The sequence below is a fragment of the Elephas maximus genome, chromosome 1, assembly GCF_024166365.1.
Source record: "Elephas maximus indicus isolate mEleMax1 chromosome 1, mEleMax1 primary haplotype, whole genome shotgun sequence".
NCBI classification, from domain to species: Eukaryota; Metazoa; Chordata; class Mammalia; order Proboscidea; family Elephantidae; genus Elephas; species Elephas maximus.
In genome coordinates, this window is record NC_064819.1 from 99,333,107 (window position 1) to 99,360,304 (window position 27,198).

At 39.6% G+C, this 27,198-nt stretch overlaps 1 protein-coding gene across 4 annotated transcripts in view; it reads right to left on the reverse strand.

Moving 5' to 3' along the window:
- FKBP5 (FKBP prolyl isomerase 5) overlaps positions 1-26,510 on the reverse strand; it is a 119,859-nt gene extending 93,349 nt beyond the window's left edge. For 2 of the 4 annotated variants that reach the window (XM_049891742.1, XM_049891800.1), the window contains exon 1: positions 26,375-26,509. The gene's annotated coding sequence lies outside the window, so the exon portion shown is untranslated. Of the gene's footprint in view, positions 1-7,076; positions 13,267-26,374 lie in introns of those variants that run through there. The other 2 variants (XM_049891860.1, XM_049891930.1) reach the window with 2 other exon arrangements.
- Between the last annotated feature and the right edge of the window lie 688 nt (positions 26,511-27,198).

Consider the following 27,198-nt stretch of genomic DNA (forward strand, 5'->3'; position numbering starts at 1 on the left):
CAGGTCTCTGTTCAAGTATTTCCTTATCAGACAGGCCTCCCGTGTCACCTGATATAAAAGTGTAAGAAACTCTACCAGCTCCACTCTTTTCTTCCTCCATTTACCACCTGGCACGTCATTTATTTGTACACTGCCTTTCACTCTTAGTAGAATGTAAGCTCCATGATGGATCCTCTCAATAACCCTATGAGATACAGGAGCTATTATTACTGCCATTTCCAGATGGAGAAACTAAGGAGAAGAGAAATTGAGCAGTTTATCCATGGATGCATTGTTAGTAAATAGTGGAACGAGGCAGGATGAATCCTGAGCCTGTACTCTAACTATTGCACATACTACCTCTCTGTTAGCATCACGGGTCCCTGACTTTGAATCTAAACCCTTTCCTGTGAACAAGCTCCATGCTGACAGGCACTAAGAGTAAAAATCCTGAATTCATGCTATGCTCTTCTAAAAAGATATGGATTTTTATAACTTGTTATTAGCAAAGTTTGAAAAGGCTGGAAACATTTTTTATATGATTAAAATGCACACAGTATCTGGACTTTTACCTGTTCAACAGTTAGTTGCATTTTTTCTTTTTTAGACCCACAGATAGCCAAACAAGATGAAAAGATTTTATGTAACTAGAAGGAACACACTGTGACACCAAAACTGCCAAGACTTTTTCAAATATAATATTCAATTTCAAGAATAAAACTTAGCTCCATCTTTAAAATAACCATCAAAAATTTTTGAGGTATTACTTCCAAAGGAAGAACTCTACCTGGAAAACATCCAATAAATATAGTGTTGTATACGGAGTAAAAGAATAAAGGTGAAGTCTCAGTAATATTTCTGGTTCTGATTCTTCTCACATTATTCAAAATGTAGTTCTCGATCAGCAGCATTTCCCTGTCAAACACTTTATACCATAACCTATTTACTCTTAACTGAAACTACCACCTCTTTTTAAATAACTCCCAAACCTAGTCATGATTTCTCCCTCTCCCCTTCTCCAGTCTTTGCTCTCTAAATGCCTGGCTGTAGGAACTTCAGAACCCTTCCATATTCCTGCATTTTTAAAGAAAATTATATTTTTCAAAACTTGGACCCTTCTCTATTTACTTCATGACCTGTATTATCTGGCAATTCTCCTAGGTTTACAACTTTGATACGATTCTTCTCCATTTTATCAACAGGGCCTGCTTCCTGCTATCTTATTTTCTAAGTCTATAGCTATAATCATAGTGTGGGTTTTCTTCTTTTTCTTCCTGGATTACCACAGTTCTCTAACTGACCTGCCTACCTCCAGCCTTCTCACTGACTTCCACTCATTCCACATATACCGCCAATAAAGCCTCTGCTATACAGTATGTTCACATCACACCCCAATCCAAGGTCTCTAAATAGTTACTCAGCACAACAATCTCAAACTTCTCAATTCTGGGAGTCCAGAAATAAACTCATACGTCTATGGCCAATTAATTTTTGACAAAGATGTCAAGACCATTCAATGGGGGAAAGAATAGTCTCTTCACTAAATGGTGCTGGGACAACTGAATCTCCACACGCAGAAGAATGAATCTGGATCCCTTCTTCACACCATATACAAAAATTAATCCAAAATGATTCAGAGATCTCAATGTAAAATCTAAAACTGTAAAACTCTTAGAAGAAAACATGTGAGGTAAATCTTCGTGACTTTGGATTAAAAGACTTAATCAAGAAAGTGAAGAGATAATCTACAGAATAGAAGAGAGTGTTTGGGAACCATATATCTGATAAAGGTTTAATAGCCAGAATAAATAAAGAACTCCTACAACTCAACAAAAAGGACAGTAATTACATTTAAAAATGGGCACAGGGCTTGAACAGGCATTTCTCCAAAGAAGACATACGAACAGCCAAAACAAGCACATGAAAGGAAAAGTTAAACATAGAATTATCATAACAACCCAGCAAATCCACTCCTAGGTATATACCCAAAAGAACTGACAACAACGTCCATCAACTTATGAATGGAAAAACAAAATATGGTATACACATACAGTGGAATATGACCCAGCGATAAAATGGAATGAAGTACTTCTATATGCTACAATGTGGACGAACAGTAGAAACATTACGCTGAGTGAAAGCAGCCACATACTGAAGGTCAGATATTACATGGGTTCATTTATAAGATATCCAGAACACGTAAATCCATAGACAGAAAGCAGATTTGTGGTTGCCAGAGGCTGAGGAGAAGACAGACTAGGGAGTGACTACACAACGGGCACAGGACTTTCTTTTGGGGTGATGAAAATGTTTTGAAACTAAATAAAGGTGGTGGTTTTGCACAACAGTGTGAACATACTAAATGCTAATTAACTGCATGCTTAAAATTGGTTAATTTTACGTTGTGTGAATTTACTTCAAAAAAAATGTTTCAGAATGGCATGAAGGAAAAAAAGCAAGTTATAGAACAGAAAATATTATTCTATTTGTGAGGAAAATATATATGCATTTGTAAATGCAGAGAAATATCTAGGAAGGAATATACCAAATCATTAATAGCAGCTACTTCTGAAGAGTGGGATTTGGCCGGGGCGGGGCGGGGGGGGGGGGGGGCGGGAACAAGGGATTTTTCACTTTTTGTTTTGTTTTTTCCTGTATGTTTGTGTGTATATGTACACACATTTTTAAAGAAATATACCGTTTGATAAATTATAATTTGAAAAAAGAGAAAAGGTGTGCATACGGCACAGGCTCTTAACCTTGGATGAACATAACTGATCTTGATAATCCACAGGGCAGGAAATACGAGCCAACTAAACTGCTTAATGAGAAATTCATCCATTCAGTCAACAACTAAGGAATACTTCCTGTGTGGCAGGTACTGTGCCTGATGACAGTAATATAATAGTGAATAAGAACAATCTGGTCCTGTTCTGAAAGGCCTTACAGAAAGGACTTCTCAGTCTCAATTTTTTCTGTTTCCCCTGTAAGAACCACTCTGACTTCCAGGTCTGTGTTTTCATTAGGGCCAAAGCCCTAATGCTATGTGAGATCTATATTATGCCTAGGGTTTCCCATAACAGATACTAATTAATACAATCACTGTATCAAACAAGGAAAGAGGATTTAAAAATTAATGCCCACTTCCTTTATAATTAACTTTGAAGATCATTAGAAGCACAATTTGTGGGAAAAAATTTAACAAGTACCCTTTTCAAACAAACAAATAGAAAGAAGTAAACTACGTAGCTATTAAGTGAAGTTTAAAGGAAACGAACAGAGAACATACAAAGAGGCAAAAAAAAAAATGGTTACAGGAAATTTTTATTTTCTTTATCTATTTATATATGTTTACTAGATTTTTCTACCATGAACACGTACTGTAATAAGAGTAAAGTAACGTTATTCTTCAAAAGAACCCTTGAGTGAAACGTGGTCACCGACTAGATAAAACCCAATTACTTAACCTGCTATACCAGCCCCTTTATGGTCTGGCCTTGCTGAGATTTCTTGTTTTTGTTTATTACAGAGCCCATTCCCCCTTCTTCTGGAAACAGCATTCTGTCACTTTCTTCTGGGGTGGGTCCAGGTCCCAGTCTTTGCCAACCAGCACTTTCCATCTCCTTGGCCACAAAAGTTCAAGGGTGAACACATGGCCCTAAGAGACCCAAACCAAAATCAATCCTGAAAAGAGACTAATGTTATGCAGCTATTAAAAGGATTATAATTAATGACATATAATATAGCTAAAATATCTAAGAACTTTGTAATAAATAGAATTTTCACTTAATGTCCCCTCTTAATGTTTCTATGTGGCTATAATTTCAAACCATAAAACTGGCAGCGAAATAGTCATAAGTTACCTCTTTTGCTAAAATACACAGCAATGGCGCAGCAATAAAACTAAAATATTAGAAAATTCTCATTTCTAAGAAGCTATTAAAACTTCACGCTTGCCTCAAAGCATATATAAATAATGTAAATCCTGTCCTGTTAAAATAGCTACATTTAGAAACAGAAAACACTGGTCTACCAGGCTTATATGTTAATCATATCCCCTCTGACAGAATTATTTTTAACTTCAAAAATATTTTAAAACTTCAAAAATAAAGAAAATATGGGTAATACATTACGAAACACCTAAAATGCTACAATTCCTAAGAAAACATTTGAAACACGTTTAACTTTTTAAAACAATTTTGACCAATCAACCACTTTCTTTCTTACCACACTAAGAAAACTATAGACCGATAAATTTCAGGGGAACAAAGTTTAATTCGATCTAAGAAAATAAAGCTTAACCATGAGAAGAACTTCCTAAGAGTAAAATAAGCTATCTTGTAAATCAGGGACCTCCCCTTTCCTGGAACTAAACTAAAACTCTGTAATTCTCTGAAAATAAGACATCCTTGAAGAATTCAACTGACGTGCCAGCTGCTTTATTTCTTGAAAGAGTATAGCTGAACACATACAATAATCTGCTGCAATTTTTTTCTAGCATTGCACAATCTTCCTGGCCTACAATGCACATACTGTATCTATTATATTTAAGCATCTGACAAGATTGTTATAAGAATCCCTAGTTCATCTCTAACTTAATACATATATAAAATGTTCAGTCTTTAAACGACCACCATATATATATTTTCCACACAGTTGAAATACATTGCCTGAACTTTTAGCTTTCAGCTTCCTGTTTGTCAATGGCTACAATTCTAGGGGCAATACATAAACACACTCCAGCCACGGTACTTCCAATTCTGACAACCGTAGACATGAGCTTAATATGACCAAATATGCAGTGCATATAAATGGTATAAGGAACCCAAGACTACAACAGCAAAAACTTAACAATTTATAAAAATGGAAATATAAATTATGTCCCTTTTATAAGAACTAACAAAGCAAGCTGCTTTTATAACTTAAAACTCAGAAAAAGTTTCTCTGTCCTAAAAACACTGATAAGCTTTCTTTTTCAGGCAATAACTATAAAACCCATCCTGTTTCCTTTTTTCTCTTGCTTGCCAGGAAGCTCAGAGCTAAATTTAACGTTCAAGTGTAGTAACTACCTTGCCTTAGATTACCGATGTAAAGATTTCTTCCCACCTTCTCATCCACCCCATTATTTCTCATGTAATTTATGCTCATTTTCTGACTTTATTTTTAACTTAATTATAACTATCAAATACTTTTCAATGAATATCAAAACCCAAAAACCCATCGCCATCGAGTCGGTTCTGACTCATAGTGTCCTATTTGACAGTAGAACTGCCCCACAGGGTTGCCAAGGCTGTAACCTTAACGGAAGCAAACTGCCCCATCTTTCTCCCAAGGAGCGGCTGGTGGGTTCGAACTGCCGACCTTCCAGTTTGCAGCCAAGTGCTTTAACCATTGTGCCACCAGAGCTTCTTTTCAATGAATAGATGAATATAAATTAAACAGCAAAAGAAACTGAACTTAAAAAGATTATATCCCCACATAACTGAATAATTTGTTAACCCATTTTTTAAAATGTAAGTTCCAGAATTTATCTTTATTTTCCTCTTTTTTAAGTTAATTATTTCACATAATTCATGACTCACTTTTAGAAATGCCAATGGTAATTTTCTTTTTAATAACAGAATGATGAAATAGACATATTAAATATAAGAAAGAGAAATTAACACGTGTTGGACAATGAATACATAATGGAAATGATAGTCTATAAAAATGCAGAACATATATTAAAGCTCCCCATTTTTAGGAGGCACAAATAAAAACTAGAAAAGGATAATAAATGGAATGTGCAAGGTACCCAAATAAGGCATATAATGAAAGTAAAAAAAAAGCAAAGATTAATTGTCCCTTTCTCAAAATGAGAATTGCGGAGCTTATACCCAAGGAAGTTCAACTACAAAATATTAAGTCTGAAGGTAACTTTAACAGCAAAATTTATTATTGTATAAATTTAGAAGGGCTAGTAACTACCCATAAATATATATTATAAATATATAAAGTTTATATATTTTGAATACATAAATTTAATAAATCATATATAAATATGTTATATATAAATTTAACCAATTTTTTTAAACAGCAATAAAATCACCCAGCATAATAAAACATTAACAAAATAGAAACAGAAAATTGTCTGTATTACATAAAGGGGCTTTCTACACACACACACACACACAAATTCAGTCCCAAAAAAGTATCCAAAATCTAATTTTTAAGCATTTCCCTTCCCTCTCGGTAGCACAATTAGAGGTTAAAACCTGTTATATAGGATAATCATCCAAATAGAAAGCAGATCAGATCAGAAGAGGAAAAACTTTTTCTCTTCAGAAAATGAAGGCATGAAAAAGAAACCAAACGATTTTGGGAAATATAAATAAGCAATCTGATATAAGGTACTGTGTGGACTTTTTTTTTTTTTTGTATAGACATTAGTGAATTATGCAATTCAACTTCACAGTGTTAAAAATGATAAAGAAAACTGGCATTTCAGTCAAAATAAATCTAGTCCAGAAGCCCGATTTCTTGAAGGAATGTGGCAGGATTTGCAGAGGTCTGGGACACTCTATGTAACCACTGAAACTTTTCTTTCTTTAATCATGGGGAAAGAATACAGGACATAAAAAGATTACCAGTAGTAAAATGATTTCATGGTAAAATTATGCTTAAAGTGACTAAAATTTATTTGTACACCGTGCAAATTTTCAACAGCAGGGCATCTTGCTACAGTTAAAACAATACATTTCAAGGGAAGAAAAAGGAAGGGGTATAATAAGTGAATTGGTGATTTGGAACTGACATTATTTACACATGAGAAAAAATTACCTGCAGGAAAGAAAAAGGAGTATTTATTGAGCAACTGTGTAGTGTGGCCAGGTGAATGAATAATTTCTTTTATAAAGATCAGCACAAAGCTGGTTTCTGTGAGGCAGAGGTTAAAGGTGTCTCAAATGTCTAACTTTTCCAAACTACTGCACCACTCCATCATCTCTAACATCAACTACTCCTCTTCCCCTCAGTACCCTCTCTCCCGTCTCTGGGTTCCATAATTCATTGCAGCGTCTCACAGAACTCATGAACTGTATCTCAAGTAAATGGCTTACGCAGTTGTGGAGGCTGGCAAGTCCCAAATCCGTGGGTCAGGTGTCAGGCTGGAGGTTTCTCCCAACCCATATGGCTACAGGGGCTAATGAACCCAAACTGGCAGGTCAGACAACAAGCTGCTTGCTGAATCCAAACCAGCAGGTCAGACGATAGGCTGCTGGCTCAAGAGGCTGCGGATGCTGGCGAATCCCAGAATTGGTAGTCAGATGGCAGGCTACTGGCTCAAGTTCCAGGATCTGGAGATCAGATGATTACAAACCAGATGGGGAATCCACAGAGTGAGAGAGAGAGAACTTCCTCAGAGCATTCATATCCATTCGATGCAGACCACACCCTCAAGAAAACTCCCCCTACTTGAGAAGGCCATGACTTGAGTCACACCCTTTAGTAAAAGTAGTGACTGGAGTAAGGGTGGTGACTTAAATTACACACTCTAGGATGGTGGGGACTCAAGACACATCCCTAATCCTGTCTCATTAACACAACCACAGGCACAGAGGTTAGGATTCACAACACATCACAACATGGAGGATAATTACATCAGATCACAAAATGTGAGGACAACCATACCATACTGTGAACCATGGCCTACCCAAGTTGACACATAACCCCAATCATCACAAGCTGTATACCCCTTATTTGCATAGTCCCACTCAACTACTGGAAACCCTGGTGGCGTAGTGGTTAAGTGCTATGGCTGCTAACCAAAGGGTCAGCAGTTCGAATCCGCCAGGCGCTCCTTGGAAACTCTGTGGGGCAGTTCTACTCTGTCCTATAGGGTCGCTATGAGTCGGAATCAACTCGACGGCACTGGGTTTTGTTTTTGGACTCAACTATCATGAGTCATGAAGACTATGGCTAAAAAAAAAAAAAAAAAAAAAAAAAAAAAAATGGCTAGGAGGGTCATGTTAAGTAATTCATAGCACCGCATCAGGCACTAAGCTTGGGGCTTTAAATACGATGTGTCACATTGCGTCTAGGTAGGAAAACAACGTAGAAGAAAACAACACATAAATAAGGGTGTAACCAAAAAAAAAAAAAACCATGTATAGCATATATTAAATTCTAAGAAGCTGAAGATATAAGCTTAGAGGCTACTGCAATGGCAGAAGTTTAGAACCACAGACTGTGAGATGATACTACGATTCTCAGCTTTTCATGCCTTAATATTGTCCCATCGATTGCTCCATAAAAGAACCTATATTCCACTACAGTAGAAACAAAAAGTCCACTTTTTACAGAATGTTATTATTGTTATTTTTTATTTAACAACAACAAGTTATGGTTTAACACTGCTTTGTATTTCTCAGATTTACGATTACATAGAATTTGCTATATCAAATTAACTTTTTATGTGTGAAATAAAATTACATTTTGCTTTATGAAAAAAGAGGGTTCTCTTACCCATGACACACACCTAATAAAGGTCATCTTATCAAATGTTATAAACCTATGTGCTGTATATAATCATAAATACATAAATATTTATTATACTTTAGAGGAAGGTTTACAGAGCAAATTAGTTTCTCACTGAACAATTAATACACATAATGTTTTGTGACAATGGTTGCCAACCCCATGAATTCTCGACCTTGGGTTCCGTGTTACCAGCTTTCCTGTCCCCTCCTGCTTTCTCATCCTTGTCCCTGGGCTGGTGTGCCCATTTAGTCTCATTTTGTTTTATGGGCCTGTCTCATCTTTGGTTGAAGGGTGAACCTCAGGAGTGACTTCAGTACGGAGGGTGTCTGGGGGCCATATTCTTGGAGCTTCTCCAGTCTCTGTCAGACCAGTCTGGCCTTTTTTTTTTTTTTTTAATTTTTTTGTGAGTTAGAATTTTGTTCTACATTTTTCTCCAGCTCTGTCCAGGACCCTCTTTTGTGTTCCCTGTCAGAGGTGCTAGCCAGGCACCATCTAGTTGTGCTGGACTCAGTCTGATGGAGGCTGTGGTACTTGTGGTCCAATAGCTCTTTGGACTAATCTTCCCCTTGTGTCTTTGGTTTTCTTTATTGTCACTTGCTCCAGATGGGGTGGGACCAGTAGAGTATCTTAGATGGTCACTGACAAGCTTTTAAGATCCCAGACGCTACTTGGCAAAGTAGGATGTAGAATATTTTCTTTATGAACTATGCCATGCCTATTGAGCTAGATGTTCCCTGAAACCATAGTCCACAGCCCTCAGCCCAGTAATTCAGGCCCTCAGGGAGTCTGGCTGTGTCCATGAAGCTTCCATGACCTTGCCTTGGTCAAGCTGTGCTGACTTCCCCAGTATTGTGTACTGTCTTACCCCTCATCAAAGGTACCACTTACCTATCGTCTAGTTACTGTTTTTCCCTCCCCACCCCTTGGAGAATGTTATTTATGTTTACTGAATTATCATAATTTACAACAACTCTAAAAATGGAAAGAAAGAAACTCTTTTCTCCTCAAAGTGGATCTGGCAGTCTTGGTTTTAAACATAACTTTAAGAATAGTGATACTCTGTGATTGTTAAGGTTATATGTCAACTTGGCTGGGCCATGATTCTCAGTGGTGTGGCAGTTACAATGCAGTCTGGCAGTCATATGATGATATGATCACTTCCATGATAAGATCTGATACAATGTGCTGAAAGAGAGTTTCCTTGAGTGTGGCCTGCATAGACTCTAAGTGGATTTTCTGGCAATGCTCACAGGCTTTTGCTCACTCTAGATTCTGCAGCTGGCTCCTATTCATCTGACTACCTGCCGTCTTGCCTGCTGATCTTGGGATTCATCAATCTTCACAGCCTGTGAGCAACAGCTCTGCTGTCCGATCTGCCAATCTTGGGTTCCCCAGACCCTGCAGCTACATGAATCAGAAGATGCCTCTATCCTGACCCACGGACTTGGGACATTCCAGCCTCTACAACTGCGTGAGCCATCTCCTCGATATAAATATATATTTATACTTTTTCCTGGTTTTGTTTCTCTAGAGAACTCAGCCTGAGACGCTGTCCAAGAAGGGCAATCATGGTCTCCTCATGATAGTAAAATTGTTTATCTTGGTGTTAAATAGCTATAGCACAAAATTGAGAATACTACTGTAATTCCCAACCAGATGGATGAGAATCACACTGGGCTGATAGTAAAAAACAGTCCTGGATTAACCCTGAAAGGTACAGGCCTGATCATTAATTAGCTGTGGCTCTTGAGCACAAGACTTTACTTTCTCTGGGCCTCAATTTCTTCATCTGTAAAACAAAATGGCTGGCCTAGGAGATATTTCCTTCCCTTTCTCTCCCTTTCTCACTCTCACTGTCCCTTTCCATGTTTATGGCTTTGTGGTTTAGGATCTAGACAGAGGTTTTCAAAGGAAAACAGTAGGACAGAGAGGAAAACAGTAGCAGACACCCACTAGCCTTTGGAGAAGAGGAATAAGAATTATGTAAACAACTGTAATATGGAGTGAAAAAGAGAAAGTAAGGCAAGAACACATGTTTACAGAAGAAATGAGCAAATTAAAGAAGCATAATAATTCAGGATAGATCATGAGATTCATTTTCAAAATTAGCTTGAAGTTTCAGTTACACTGAAATCAGATAAAATAGTGAGAAATGCTAGAGATAAAGACTTGTAAATAACCCAAGAAATCCTCCCAATGTCTGTCAGTGCCTGTGAAAGAGATGTCATACTCCCTGGCTTAGTCATTCATAATTCTGCCCCAACAAAACCAACCGACCAGCTGCTATTCAGTCAATTCCAACTCCTGGCGACCCCATGTGTGTCAGAGTAAACTGTCCTCCATAGGGTTTTTAGTGGTTAATTTTTTGGAAGTAGATCGCCAGGCCCTGGGTGCTACAAACTGTTCACATGCTCAGCTACTAACTAAAAAGTTGGAGGTTAGAGTCTACCCAGAGTCCTAACTGAAGAAAGGCCCTAATGTAATCACCTACTATTTTCCCAAGGTTATCCAATCCAGCCAATTTGGCCTCATTTCAAACACATTTAAGTATCTCCCCTTATTATCACTCCATGTTCTCTCTACCTAAAATGAATTCTCCCTTCTCTCAACTTATAATAACTGATCAAGTTCTAATCATGTGTGAGGCACAGTTCTAAGTGCTTTACACGTATTACCCATTTAATTTTCTGAAGAATCCTAGGAAGGTGGTTAAGTAATTTGTTTAAGATTACACAGTAGCAGAGCTAGGATTAACACAGGCAGTCTAGCTCCAAGGAGGGGTCCTCTTACTTGCTACACTGATCCTTCAAAGCTCTGGTCAAGTTCTGTCACCTTCCTGAAGTTTTCCTCTGCTCAGCAATCACTCCTGTCTCTTGAGCCCTTAAGTAAACCACACATTTCGCCACTTACCATGGGCCTGGTAGGTTATCTTTACTGAACATGTTCTAGCTTTTCTGAGAGCAAGTCTGTGCCTTATTTCTTTTGTAACAATTATCACTTAGAACTTAACAGAGTTTAATAAATATCTGTTACATTGTTGTTGTTAGCTGTTGTCCACTCGCCCCCAACTCATGCCAATTTTATGCACAACAGGATGGGACCACTGTGATCCACAGGAATTTCACTAGCTGACTTTTGGAAGTAAATTGCCAGGCCTTTCATCCTAGTTCATCTTAAGTCTCGAAGCTCCACTGAAACCTGCAACACACAACACGCAAGCCTCCAATGACAGACAAATGGTGGCTGTGCTTGAGGTACACTGGCCAGAAATCAAACTCCTGTAGGGAAGGCGAGAATTCTACCACTAAACCACTGCTGCTCCCTCTTGCTGGGAGTGCTTATTAATGAAAAAATAATGTTGTTTTTGGTAGGTGCCACTGAGTCGGTTCTGACTCACAGAGAGCAAGAGAACAAACAGAGACCATACAACAGAACAAAACACTGCCTGGCCTTGCACCATCCTCACAATCGTTGCTACGTCTGAGCCCACTGTTGGAGCCACTTTGTCAATCCATCTCTATGAAGGTCTTCCTCTTTTTCGCTGACCCTCTACTTTACCAAGCATGATGTCCTTCTCCAGGAACTGGTCCTTCCTGAAAACATGTCCATAAGTACATGAGACAAAGTCTTGCCATCCTTGCCTCTAAGGAACATCTGGCTGTACTTCTTCCAAGACAGATTTGTTTGTTCTTTTGGCAGTCCATGCTATATTCAATACTATTCACCAATGCCATAATTCAAAGGTATCAATTCCTCTTAGGTCTTCCTTATGCACTGTCCAGCTTTCATGCATATAAGGCAAATGAGAATACCATTGCTTGAGTCAGGCGCACCTTAGTCCTCAAAGTCACATCTTTGCTTTTTAACACTTTAAAGGTCTTTTGCAGCAGGTTTGCCCAATGCAGAATGTCATTTGATTTCTGACTGCTGCTTCCGTGGGCATTGACCGTGGATCCAAGTAAAAGGAAATCCTTGACAACCTCAATATCTAGAAACTACAGCAGTATTTAATATTTACTGAAGACATACATCAAGCTCTGGGCTAAGTGCTTTACATGTTTTGTCTCATTTAACTCTCTCAATAACCTTAAGATAGGTATTAATGTTCCCCCTCGCCCATACCATAGATGAGGAAACAGGCTTACAGAAGCTAAATATCTTATCCAATATCACCAAGTGGTAGAGGTGAGATTCAAACCCCAACAGTCTTACTTCAGAATCTACACCATACTTTTAATTTCTACGGAACTATGCCTTCCCAGTCTACCACAAAACATCCTGAAGAAAGAACCAGTCCTAACAAAAATTAATTTCAACTTGCACTTACTCCAGCAGGCACTATGCTGGAGGCTGAAGATTCAGAACTAAAGGTACAGTTGCTGCCTTCAAAAAACTCAGTGCACTGAGACTCCGGGACTCTGATATCGCTAGCACAGTCACCATCACAAAAACTTAAAACTTTAGCTTATATTTTAGGGGTAAAATAAAAATAATCTTTGAGAATTCTCTATTATTACCACTCCTTCTCCCTTTAGGCTCCCCTACTCCCTTTACCCTAGGGCTTATCTCTCTAATTGCTATACTATAGAGTACTGCATTGGTTCCACCAATCCTGACAACCACTGAGATTTCTGAATTTAAATTAATGATAGCTAGGAATGTAGGTTTACTTGATGAATTCCACGCCCATAATGAAATATGGAAAATGAAGGGTAGGGAGAAACCAGCAGCATCAAGAAGCAGAAAAAAGAAGAATATGAAAATCACGCTTTAATGTGAAGTTGAAGTTGATTTAAAAAAAAAAAAAAAGACATGGGAAGGTAAAAGTAAGGCTCCAGAATAAATTCAGTGGAGAGACGTATATAAATGAAAACACTAAAATCTAATTCATTTTATGAATGATGATTCCTTTATTTCTTTCCCTAAATTCTAACGGAAATGGAAAAGTAAGTATGTGAAACAGCCACTGAGTAATTACAATGTAGGAAAAGTATATAAATTAGGAAGCTTTTTTTTTTTTTCTGGGAAACCACTCATTCTCAGAATTTCTGAGCTGCAAAGGAAATTTAAAGTACTATCTAATCCAACTCACCAATTTTTACAATTACAGTGAGGCTCAGGAAGGCTAAGTACCTTGCCCAAGATCAGACAGTAGCAACTGAATCTCATCCCAATGTCTCCAGCACACCAAGCTTCCTAGGAATGTATTTTTTACATTTCTCTCCTCCTTTTTCCACCTTCAATACCCATTAAGTTAATTTCTACACAAGCATTTCAGAATCTCCATGTTATTCCTAGCTCCCTTAGAAGAAAATGATCTGAGTTATCTAGGACAATATAATATTCCATTCTCTTATTCCCTTCATTCCTACCAGGAAAAAAAACCCAAATACTTCCCAGAAGAGTACAGAGAAAGATCTCCATAAGCTGACCCAAAGCAGCTAAGCTGACAAACTATAACCCCTCTGGAAAGAAATAAGGCCCAAGTACCCTGGAGGCTGGATGACTGCTAGTAGGAAGCACACTACATACCAATTATTCTCCCTTTTCTACCTTAAAGCCTTCCAACTAACCTCAGGTTCCTACCTTTCTGAAGAACTTCAATTCCTAGGACCTCTTATTTTGGGGGTGGGATGGAGGAGGTGCAGTGAAGGGAAAGTAATGAAATACAGTATCACGTCGCTTTCAACAAATACGGGACAAGGGATACGGGAAGAGCCCCCTGGTAAAGCCACAGACCTGTACCTGTAGCAATAAAAACACTGCAAAGTTTGAAAATGTGTTATATACATTCAATTCAGCATTTCTCCTATTGTAAAGCACTTGCAGATATTTTGGGTGGAAGGAACTCATCCCTGGGCAATTTCTGTGATCTAAGAAAGTCTGCTGCTCAAGTCCCCTGATAAACTGTGGGCCCTACCAGCTACCACTGACCAGGTTATTTGAGCTAAGTGATTTGGAAATCTTCCATATTGCCTTGGTTTAAATATAATGATTACCTATGCATATTGTCTGCATGTGCAGCTACAGAAATGGTATTTAAACATACTTAATTTCAAGGCACAGGTGAAAATTTGGACCTCAAGTTTAGAAAGACATATATTTTGGGGGTTTAAAAAGGAGTGGCAGTTAAAGTACTGCAATGGCTGAGTTTTTAGAGAAAGAGAAGGTAACAAAAGAGCATTCAGACAACTGTTATTTTACAGACACTTTAACTTTCTAGATGAAGAGTACCTAATTCTATAAATGCAGAATATTTGGAATAATGTATTCTAGATGAAAAGCTAACAAATTAATTTTCTTTTCCAGGCTATAAATTGCTAGAAAGAAGCCAAGGGCACCATTTACAACAGCACCCAAAAGGAGAAAATACTAGGATAAACCTAACCAGGGACATAAAAGACTTATACAATGAAAACTATAAAACACTACTGCAAGAAACTAAAAGAGATCTACATAAATGGAAAAATATTCCGTGTGAAAATGTCAATACTACCCAAAGCAATCTACAGATATAACACAATCCTGATCCAAATCCCAACAACATTCCTTAATGAAATGGAAAAACTAGTCTCCAACTTTATATGGAAAGAAAAGAGGCCCCCAAATAGCTAAAGCAATGCTGAAGACAAAGAACAAAGTAAGAGGCCTCACACTTCTGATTTCAAAATTTACTATACAGTCATGGTAATCAAAACAGCCTAGCAGTGGTTCAATGGCAACTCATAGATAAACCAATGGGATAGAATTGCAAACCCAGAAGAAAATCCATCCATCTACAGGCAGCTGATGTTCAACAAAGTGTCATTCAATGTGGGAGGAAAGTCTGCTTAATAAATGGTGCTGGCAACAGTGGATATCCATTTGCAGAAAAATGAAACAGGATCCATACCTCAAACCATGCACAAAAACTAACCCAAAATGGACCAAAGACCTAAATGTTAAAAGTATGAAGATTCCTTAAGGTAACAAAGGGATAAGGCTGCAGGGCCTAATTTTTGGCATAAATAGCCTATCAAACACAACTAAAAATGCATGAACAACAGAAGATAAATTAGATAACTGGGACTTTCTAAAAATTAAATACTTATGCTCATCAAAAGACTTTACCGAGAGAGTAAAATGAGAACCTACAGACTGGGAAAAGTATCTGGCAACCACATATCCGATAAGGGTCTAATCCCTAAAATATATAGAAAACTTCAACAACTCAATAACAAAACCACAAACAATCCAATCAAATAATGAGCAAAGAACATGAACAGACACTTCACCAAAGAGAACATTCAGGTAGCCAACAAATAAATGAAAAGATGCTCAGGATCATTAGCCATTAAAACTATGAGATACCATCTCACCCCAGCAAAATGGCAAAGATCAAAAAAACAGAAAACAAATCCTGGGAGATTGTAAATCTTATACATTGCTGATGGGATTATAAAATGGTACAACCACTATGGAAAATGGTATGGTGCTTCCTCAAAACCCTAGAAATAGAAATACCTTATAATTCAGCAATCCTACCCCTAGGTATATATCCAAGGGATATAAGGGCCCCGAAATGAATAAACATATGCACACCCATGTTCACTGCAGCGTTGTTCACAATAGCAAAAACATGGAAAACAACCTAAGCGCCCATCAACGGATGAATGCATAAACAAATTGTGGTACATACATACAACGGAATACTACGCAACTATAAAGACAATGAGAAGTGCATGAAACATAACATGGATGGATCTGGAGGACATTATGCTGAGTACAATAAGTCAATCACAAAAGGACAAATGTTGTATGGTCTCATTATTACAAAAAGTCAAGAACAGATACATACACAGAAAGCAACATTCTTTGATGTTAGGAGGGATGAGAGGGAGGGGAAATGACTTGATACATAGTAGATACTTACTTCTGGTGATGGGAAAAGCTATACCAAATATGAGTGAAGTCAGCACAACCTGATCAAGGTAAATAAAGACACTAAGAAGTACACAAGAAAAAGAGACAATTTCAGTAAATGCTATATTATACACAATTTCGAAACAACAGTAACACAAACCAAAAAAAGTGTGTGTTTATGCAGGTAGATATGTACGCATATGTGTGTATACGGAGGCATATGCAAGTAAATGCACACGCAGGTATAGGTGTTATCTGTAGGCACCTGCATACACACCACAGCGTGCTGCATATACCATACACACAAAAAAGCGCATGGGGGCACAGTTACGGAGGCTTCCTGGACATATACAAATAACTCGCGGGATTGGTTTACTGGTTTAGAAAGCTTAGGACCATAGTCTCGGGTGACAACTTCATCAACTTATCTCATGATGTTCTACACCCTAGTTTGGTGAGTAGCATCTGGGGTCTTAAAAGCTTGTGAGCAGCCATCTAAGACACAACTATTCGTCTCTGCTAGTATGGAGCAAAAGAGAACGAAGGAAATCAAAAGCTCAGAGAAGAAACTAGTTCACAGGACTAACAGCCCACACGAACCACGGCCTCTTCTAACGAGAAGAACAAGAAGGTGCCTGGCTACCACTACCGGCTGTTGTGACCAGTGACACGATAGAAGGTTCTGGATGGAATACAAGAAAAATGTACAACAAAATACAAATTCCTAAAAATGGCCAGAGCTACTGGACTGATAGAGAGGAGCCCCTGCGACTATCACCCTAAGACACCCTTGAACTTAGAAATGAAGCTATTTCTAGAAGTCACCTTTCTTCAGCCAAGATGGGCTTATGAAATAAATACCAGCCATAGGTAATGTGCTCCCTTAAACAATCAACTGTACGAGACCAAACGGACAACATTTACCCAAAGGCAAAGATGAGAAGACACGGAAGGGAAGGGAAGCTAAATCAACGGAAATAGAACAATGGAAATAATTAGAATGCTGACATACCGTAAAAACTGTAACCAATGTCACAGAACAATCTGTATATAAATTGTTAAATGGGAACCTAAACTGCTGTGTAAACTTTCACCTAAAACACACTAAAAAAAAAAAATGTGCAAACACAAGTCACAAGCGGATCCTGTTAAAATGTAGATTTTGATTCAGCAGGTCTGGCTTGGAGCCTAAGATTTAGCATTTTTAACAATCTGACCCACAGACCACAATGAGTAACCAGGTTCTTGGCCTTTTTTTCATGATTACAAAATAGCTGCTATAGCTCCAGTCATCACATTTTATAGTCAAGGCAGGAAGAGGCAGAGGAGAGGGCTATGCCAGCCATATCTGCACCTTCTACCAAGGAAAAACAAAGCTTTCTCATGTACCACCAGAGCAGAAAAAGAAGGAAAAAAAAAAAGCCAAGGACAAAAATAGTTTCATAATTACCATTTGTCCAAAGTCAAGTCTCTAAGCTAAAGCACACTACTTTTCAAATTTCTCTATCTACAGCATAAAAAAAAAAAAAAAACTTTTCAAAAAATTGAGAAATTTTTTTTCATATGCCAATACTACTATTTTACAATATTTGTGAGAATTTAACAATTTTCAAAACAGCACATTAACCAAAATGTAGATAATTAATGACTCTGGTAAATGGTTACATGAAGGTTTATTATACTATTCTCTCCACTTTTTGGTATGTTTGAAACTTTCATAATAGAAAATCTAAAAAAAATCTGCCTACAGATATGTCTTAAATTCTATCTGCAGTTAAAGGCTGACAACTTGAAACAAAATTCTAGCAGGCAGAAACTTTTCAAATCCTGTCCTCTTAATTCTTGACAGAACAATGGAATTTAGTTGTATATGTGAGACAGGAAAGTCTCCGTTTGTCATTTCAGAGGGACAAGATGTTCATTAAATGGAAAATGCAGTACTTTTGTCAATGTTGGCTAACGTTGGACATCTGCGATTTTTCTCTTCAATAAACTCATGTTTTTGTTGAAGAAAAATATATAGGTGGTAGAAATGTATGGTTTTGGTTAGCATACTTTTACAATTTTGCAAAATAAATGTCTATCCCCAATACCCATTGTGAAGACAGCAAGGACTGGGCAGCATTTCATTGTCACACATAAAATCCCCACGAGTCAGAGCCGACTCCACGGCAGCTAACGCCAACAACAATCCCCGATATCAGTGGTTAATTTGTTGAACCGGCCGGTTAGCCCTCCAGCTACTCCAAACAGCAGCCACTCTGGTGAATAACCAACAAAACGACTTCCTCATGCAGATGCAAAAAAAATTAGATTTAGAAAAATGAACTAATGATTATAAGTATACAGTTTATATTATTCATAAATTATACCTCACCCTATATTGGAAACAATACATATTTTAAATTACATAAAACAATGAGAGAAAAAGTCTAAAGTTTTTAACAATTATCACAAGTTAAGCTGTGATTTAAACAGATTTAATGTAAATCACAGCCATCTATTAAGGCTACGGCAGTACTCAAATTAAGAGAGCCACAGACTGCCCCCTTATCGACGATCAAGAAGAGTTGGTATGGTTTACAAGCACCAACCTTTCCTCTCTGTGATAAACAGCACCACCCAGAAATGACAACCAGATTTGTTTGCTTCCCCCTCGTCTTCGGCTGGAAAGTTCCAGGACAGTAAAGACTTTACATGTCTGTGCAAAACCTCGCACTCTGTGTACAGAGCTCTTTTAAATAGGAATAATCACCACCTTCAATTCCCAGAAGTTATTGCTAGACATCAGCCTAATTCCCAGGTGATATGTATCAAGATGATAAAATAAAGCAGGGTTTCCTCTCTGGCAGTTGTTTCTTCTAACTAACACATCAGCAAGAAATGTTCATGAGCAACAGCATACATATACATGTAGAGAAAAAGACTGTCAACAATTCTAATTCCTAATCAAGGTACTGCACTTTATTCAGATAACAAGATCATTCTCTTCATCTTCAATAAATATTCCTTTAGTTTTGTTTTTTTTTTCCTTCATTAAAATAAAACTTGTTACGTGCCCTTGAGTCACTTCCGACTCATAGCAACCCTATGCACAACAGAACAAAACACCGCCCAGTCCTGCGCCATCCTCACAATCGTTATGTTTGAGCCCATTGTTGCAGCCAGCGTGTCAATCTCATCTTGTTGAAGGTGTTCCTCTCTTTCACTGACTCTCTACTTTATGAAGCATGATGTTCTTCTCCAGGGACTGATCCCTCCTGATAAAATGTCCAAAGTATGTGAGAAGAAGTCTTGCCACCCTTGCTTCTAAGGAACATTCTGGCTGTACTTTTTCCAAGATAGATTTGTTCATTCTTCTGGCAATCCACGGTATACTCAATATTCTTCACCAACACCGTAATTCAAAGGCATCAATTCTTCTTCAGTCTTCCTTAGTCACTGTCCAGCTTTCACATGCATATGACGCAACAGAAAATACCATGGCCTGAGTCAGGCAAACCTTAGTCCTCAAAGTGACATCTTTGCTTTTTAACACTTTAAAGAGGTCTTTTGCAACAGATTTGCCCAAATAAAACCTACATACCATAAAATGTGCAAATCTTAAGCATTTAGCTCACTATGTTTTAGCTCATCAACAATTGGTGAGTCTGAATAAAGGTATAAGGAAATTACTTGTACTAGTCTTATAACTTTTTTCAGTTAAAAGTCATATCAAAATTAAGTTACCATAAAAGTATACCCTTGAATTATTATCACCCAAATCAAGCTTTAAAATATTTCCATCACTCCAGAAAGTTCCTTTGTGCCCCTTTCCAGTCAATGAGAATTCCTTCCCAGAGGCAACAACTGTCCTGATTTCTATCACCATATATTAGCTTTGCCTGTTCTTGTATTTTATATAAATGTGTGTGGCGTAGTGAATCACCTAATATGGCCCTTCTAGCCTTAGTCTTTGTAACTCTCACCAAATGACTGGATGGGACTATGCAAATGAGGTGCTTGTGGCCCACCACAGGGACTAGAAAACTTGCTAATAATGTAAATAAGGTGTGTGGCACCTTTGTGGGGGTGGGACCTTGCAAATAAGGTGTATGAAATCCTAACAAGGGGATTGGTCAGTTTCACCATCCCACTAGGATTAAAATGAGCCATCTTAGAGGTTAGATGGGAGAATGTCACCACCACCCAGAAAGAAGAGTTAGGAGTGGAACGTGTCCTTAGGACCTGGGATCACTCCATTGAGAAGCTCCTGGAACCAGAAGAACAGGAGAGACAGCTTTAACACTGAAGATGGCAAGAAGTGGCAGCAGAGAAATGGCAGCAGAGGCAGGGGATTTGCAGGAGAGTGCATGGTGGGCTTCCTAGCCCAGTGAGAAAGCTGAGCACCTTCTGGCAAGAGGCTTGCTGGCTAAGTAGTGTACCTCCAGGCACTAGGTGGAGCTAGGTTTGCTGACCCACAGAGCTAGAGCTGAATGCCTTCAGGCCAAGGCTCACAGGCAGTCAGGTGCCTTTGTAACACTTGCCCCATCAGGGCAGAGGCCAGGCTAAGGGGCCAGGGATCAGAGAGACCTGTCTGTGGAAAGCAGCTGTCCCAATCAAAGAACTTTATCCTGAGTGTTCCTGAACCTGAACGGTAATCTGTTACTTCCCTAATAAACCCCATAACCGTGAGTACAGTCTGTGAGTCCTGTGTGGCCACTGGAAGAAATTATCGAACCCAGGAGGGAAGTAGAGAGTGCTGTTGGAGGGCTGGCTGGTGTCAGTACTGGTAAAGGGTTTGGAGGTGGAGGCATGTCTGACCTCCGCCTAGTAAGAAATCAGCCTTGGGCTGTTCATCTTGATTCTCCTTCCTCTTTGTGAAGTCAGAGGAGCTCAGAAGTCCCTGCCACACCATTTTTACAAATGACATTATATAGTACATACCCATTTGTGTCTGACTTCTCTGGCTCTGCATAATATTTGAGATACATGTATGTTGTTCTGTGATCAGCTGTTCGTTCCTATCGTGGTAAGGCTGCTATGAACATTCTTATACCAGTCTTTTGGAAGACATATACTTATATTCCTCTTGGTGCAACAAGATTTTCATTAAAAAAAAAAAAAGGTTTAACATATAAATAAATCTGGGAAATAAATGCAGGACAGACAGATGGATAGATTAATCTATACACATATATATATATATATATAGTTAACCTAGGATCAAAAAAGATATTTTTTTGAAAAACTTATAAAGTTCATAGTGAAAATAAATCCAACCTAAGAATGACAGCCTCAGTTTTTCTTAGTAAGAATTATCTTTTAATCTAAGAATAATTCAAAAGAGAAACAAATTTCTCTCCATGTAAATTACTCTGTTCTGCTTCAGTGAAACACAGTCTTCTTCTAACAAACATCCCTCCCAAACAGGAATTTCAAAACATTTTTTTTTTTAAATTTGTTACTACAGTTCACCATATAATCATTTTTTTATGCTGGGGCAAAAAAAAAAAAAAATGTGTTAGGATTACAAGATTGTTTTATTGTCTTGGTTTTTTAAAAAGTTAAACATGGAAATAATTTCATTGGTTAATATTTAACATGGGCAAAGAATATTTCAGCCTCATTCAGAATATATTCTGATAAAGACTCACTTTGTCTGTGATAGAGACATTTTAACTTTCAAATTCCACTGTGAAATTTTTAGCCAACGGTAAAGGAAGATCTTTAATATCCAGAGATAGGAACACTGAGAAACACACACACAAATGTAACATTTTAAGAGATCGATTTGAAATTTGCAACTCTGCTTTTGATAATCAGATGCCCATTTCCAGGGGACTAGGCGTGGCTCCTTGTTTATCATCTATAAATTGCTAAGACAGAGGCAGGATGCTACTAATGGTTCTAGAAATTTACCACTGCCTTCATTAGAAAGGGTTTGCAACTACAAAATTGGGGAGGGGGAGAACGCCTCACTTATTCTTTAGTCTATTCATCTTTTATTCCTCCTTCCAAAAAACAAGCAATTTTAAAAACATACAATTCAAATATACTACATTCTTAATGGTTAGCTGCCAAGCGCTTAAAGCCCTAGCATCTGGATATGCCCTAACTTTTACAAATGCAAAAATTCTTTTTAATTCCCTAAATTTTACTTTTGCACAGTAATCCCATTTGCAAATTAAATCACACATAAGTGGTTATTGTTTTAAAAATAATAGTCATGTGATTTACATACCAATATCCAACAAGTCTCTGATGCAAATAGATTTAATTTTCTTTACACTTTTAGGGATATAATACCAGAGGTTAAAAACCAAAATCCAAACTCGTTGCCGTTGAGTCGATTCTGACTCACAGCAAGCCTATAGGACAGAGTAGAACTGCCCCATAGGATTTCCAAGAAGCGGCAAGATGCGCTAAAAATGTACTGTAAAAAGTCAGAAATATAAAATGTCAAAAAAACAAAATCTAATTACTAATCAGCTACGTCAGAAAGTTCAAATCCTTTCCGAAGTATAAAATGTCCTTAATTGTTTGGCGTAATTACAGATTTAGTGTGCCAGGATATAGGTTCTTCTTTAGTAATTGTGAACAATTATATTAAGGATCTATAGAGGATACTCTTCAGGTGAGGTACAACACGCATATTACCGTTAAATAAAGGAGTATTGATGTCTGAAACGGTGTCATTTGATTTTCCTCTAATTTAGCTGTTTTAATATAACCAAAAATAACCAAACCCACTGCCGTCGAGTCGATTCGGACTCATAGCGACCCTACAGGACAGAGTAGAACTGCCGACCCCCTAGAGTTTCCAAGGAGCACCTGGCAGATTCGAACTGCCGACCCTTCGGTTAGCAGCCGTAGCACTTAACCGCCACGCCACTAGGGTTTTAATATAAGCTCTTGTTTTTTGTAGCTTTACTCATTCAAAATTATTCACACACACCCCAACTCAAAAGAAGTCATATCTGAGGGTAAAAACAAAAAACCCAAACCCATTGCCATCGAGTCATTTCTGACTCAAAGCGACCCTAGAGGTAAACTGACTTTAAAACACTCCCAGTGTTTACTGTGTAGATGCAAGAATCCAACTTACGATTAATTTTGAAACTGAAATGTGTGTTGGTGATTTTATAATATAGTCTACCACAAATTTAAGTGGACAAAATTCAGTAATTAAATGATCTAAAAACTGAATTTTAAGATGAGCCCTTAATTAAAAGGTACTTCATATTTAAATCACCTAAAATATGCTTTTGTATAAATCTACAAAATATAACTTTAACTTATGATATTTAATTATTCATCATAGGACAAGGACTATAGTTTCTATTACACTTAGTTGTATTTAAAGTAGCACATTCCTATACATTTTAAAGAACAATTATATAAATCTCTCAGAACAACTACAGCCCATCTTGTAAGTTTCCTCACAATTCTTTATACAGAACAGAACCCAGTTTACATAAGGACTCACTATTCAATCAATGTATCCTCACTAAACGTTAAAAAGCCAACTCAGTTTTTTATAGCAGTAGTTTAGTTATAGAAAAACACGTCCTCTTTTCTCTGGACTAATTCATCCTCAACTGACTTTAAAAAAAAAAAAACTTGTTGCCGTTGAGTCAATTCCGACTTATAGCAACCCTACAGGAATCTAAAAAACCAGAAATATGTAATCTACTCCAATCCAAAAATAAACAGAAAATTTAAGATTTAATTGTCTAATCCAGTATTTTAAGCTTTTCATTTTTTAACTGGTTAATATTGTTTTAAAAAAGAAATTCACCCCAAATTCCCATAACTAAATGCTGGAAAGAGAAAGACCTCATAATATATAAGCCTGGTGTTTTAGAGAAATAAAACATTTTAAAAACCAAATGTATATAGACTTTTTTTAAATCTGAAATAGTCACGACTAACCTGTTGACAAAAGTGTCCATTTTACAATGATGTTCCTAGGTAAATAAGTAAAATTATCATTCAATAAAACACTAACAAAGTAGCATAACTCATCTAAATCAAAATTAGTAACTTTGTTCTTAAAAAGCTAAATCTCTAAAGTGTAAATCATGTCCAATACAATGACGCTGAAGAAAAAGAAACTGAGTAAACTAAAGTGTTTCTCACGAAAGACAAGTGTTATTAATAACCCAAATTTTAAAAATGTATTATTTCTTTTAACAAACAAACAAAAAAGCCAAACCCAGTGCCGTCAAGTCGATTCCGACTCATAGCGACCCTATATGAGATTATTTCTATAGATGCCCTAAACTGGTCACGGCCATAATTGCAGATTGTTAGGCAGAAGTCCGCTGAGAAAGAGACAAATAGAAAATGGTAAGTGAGGGTATGACAGGAAAAAAAAAAATCCCACCAGAATAAGAATTTTTTTAAGTCTATCCTTGCATTTTGATTCAACCCCAAGAGAAGCAGCTACTATAACTCTCTAAAGTAAAAATCTTGATATGGGGAGGCGGGGGGGAATGGGAATGGAACTCCCACAGACTTAAAAATAATTAACCAAAATATGCCTTAACTTTTCCCTAGTCCACAATCTAACAAAATGCAAAGACAATAAAAATAAACACTCCTGTATGAGTCTACCCTCAGAAAGGCAAAGAAAGCTCCCATTCAACGTTAAACCTTAGTCCACTGGAAAACACACTCCTGAAGAGTCAATCCAAACCACGAGCTCCAACTGCTCCATGCAGAATTTACTGAATGGCGGCCAAAGGCTGTACACGCTGTTCCGAACCACACGGAAGGCGATCTGGAGTCCTGCAGTCTCCACTTACAACTCGTACCTTACTACGCCTTCCCCACCACTGCAGAAACCCATTTTTGAAAGGAGACTAAAATGTTCCTCCTGGCTTGTGAGTCGAAAAGGCAATCTACACCCTGACCCTCAAACTGTTTGTCTCAATCCTGGTTTTGACTCATACACTCCTCGCCAGCACATCTTTAGAAGACAGATAAAAAGTAGAAGGCTTTAGCGCCAGGGCTGAACAGAAGGAGGAATCCTAAAACAACTTTTAACTGGCTTTCATCTGGCCCTGCTGTTAGGTGCCCGTGGAGTCCATTTCGACTCACAGCGACCCCATCTGGCTGGGCAGAACTGCCCCTAGGGTGTTCTAGGCTGTAATCTTCACGAGGCAGATGGCCAGGTCGTTTTGCGCGGAGCTGCTGGGTGGGTTCGAACCGCCCACCTTTAGGTTAGCAGCCCAGCGCATAACTGAATCACGAGTTCAAGGAGCCGTGCACCGGCCCCTCCAACAAGTGGCCGAGGCGCAGGGATGCTGCTTCCAGACGCCGCTCCCGGGCGGCAGGTGAAGGCGGCACGCCCATCCACACCCATCGGGCTGGCTACGCCGGGAGAGCGCGAACTGGCGCGGAGGGCAGCCGCGGGGACGCTCCGTTATCCTCGCCCTCCACGGGCCCCGCCGCGGGAGGGAGCCTGGCTCGTGCCCGCCGAGCGTCCCGGCGCGCAGCTCAAGCCCGGGCTCCACTTCTCCCGCCGCCCCGGGCCCCGGAAGGCGAAGTTTCTCTCCGGCTGGCGGCGGCGGCGGCGGCTACTCACGCTCCTCCCGGCGGCCGCGGCGCCGCTCCGCGGTCACGGGTCCGCCTGCCTTCGGGCAGCCGGGGTCGCAGACAGGAGCGGGAGCCGGGACCTGTCAGCCCGGGCGGGAAACAAAAGCCGGGTGAGGACCAGGGGGCGCGCAGCGGGGGCGGAGCGGCTCCCGCGCCTCCCGGAGCGAGGTCCGGCCCCGAGGTCGGCGGGGCCGCTAGGGGCCCGCAGGGGGGCTGGGCGTCCTGGCGCCCTCGGCTCGAGGCTCCCCCGGCCCCGCGAGCCCCGCGAGCCGCTCCCGGGCTGGGGACCTGCGTGAGGGGCGAGAAGGCGGCGCGGCCGTGGCGGGACCCGGAATGAGGGAATTCGGCTCCCGGGGCGCCGCCCGCCCCATCCCTGCGGCCATGGCGCTGGTACCTGTCGCTGCGGTGGCTCGCCGGATCCGTCGCTCTCCGCCTCACCCGCGCGCCGCTCGCTCCTCAGCCCGCCCAGCAGGCCACCCGCCCGCGCGCCGGACGCCGCCACCCGAGACTGGCAGCGCCTGCGAGCCGGCCCCAATCCCCCGGGCAGCGCCCGGCGCTGTCCCGCCCCCGCCGGCCGCAGGACCCGCCTTCCATAGGGCCCTGGGGCTGTCAGTCCGCCCCCAAAAGGCGCGCGGGCTGTCTCCCTGCGTGTCCGGATTGGTGGCCGTGCGCCGTCCATGTAAATCAGGCCCCGCCCCGTTCATTTGCATCTCCGCCTTAATGCTACCTCCGCCTCCCCTCACCAGCCCACGTGTCTGGCCCTGGACCTTTGTGGGGGTCTGAGGGACAGGATGGAGGGAGCTGACCGACCCCCCCACACACACACACTTTCCCTCACCTCCAGAGAAATTACGCCTAAACAAGCTAGTTGACTTAACACCCATATCGCCTCTCCGAAAACTCTGTCCTTTTTATCTGACCACCAGGCGTGCCCTGAGGACGGAGAGGGGCAGGCCAGGTCAGCCCCAGGAAATGACCCCATGAAGTCGAAGACGCCCAGCCAAGACTGAAGAAACCGCACCTCAAGAACCAATTTAGCACACAGCACCTCACCAGTGACTGCCAGGGCCATGCTTTCCCATGGCTTTCTACCTTTCAAACATGAGATCCCAGGCAACTGAGACAGGAAGGGACCTTAAAAATTGCTCTACCTCTTCCCCCACCCCAAAAAAGGGCAGGCCTGCTAAGCAAGGTCAACTTCAAGAGAACCCCACCCTC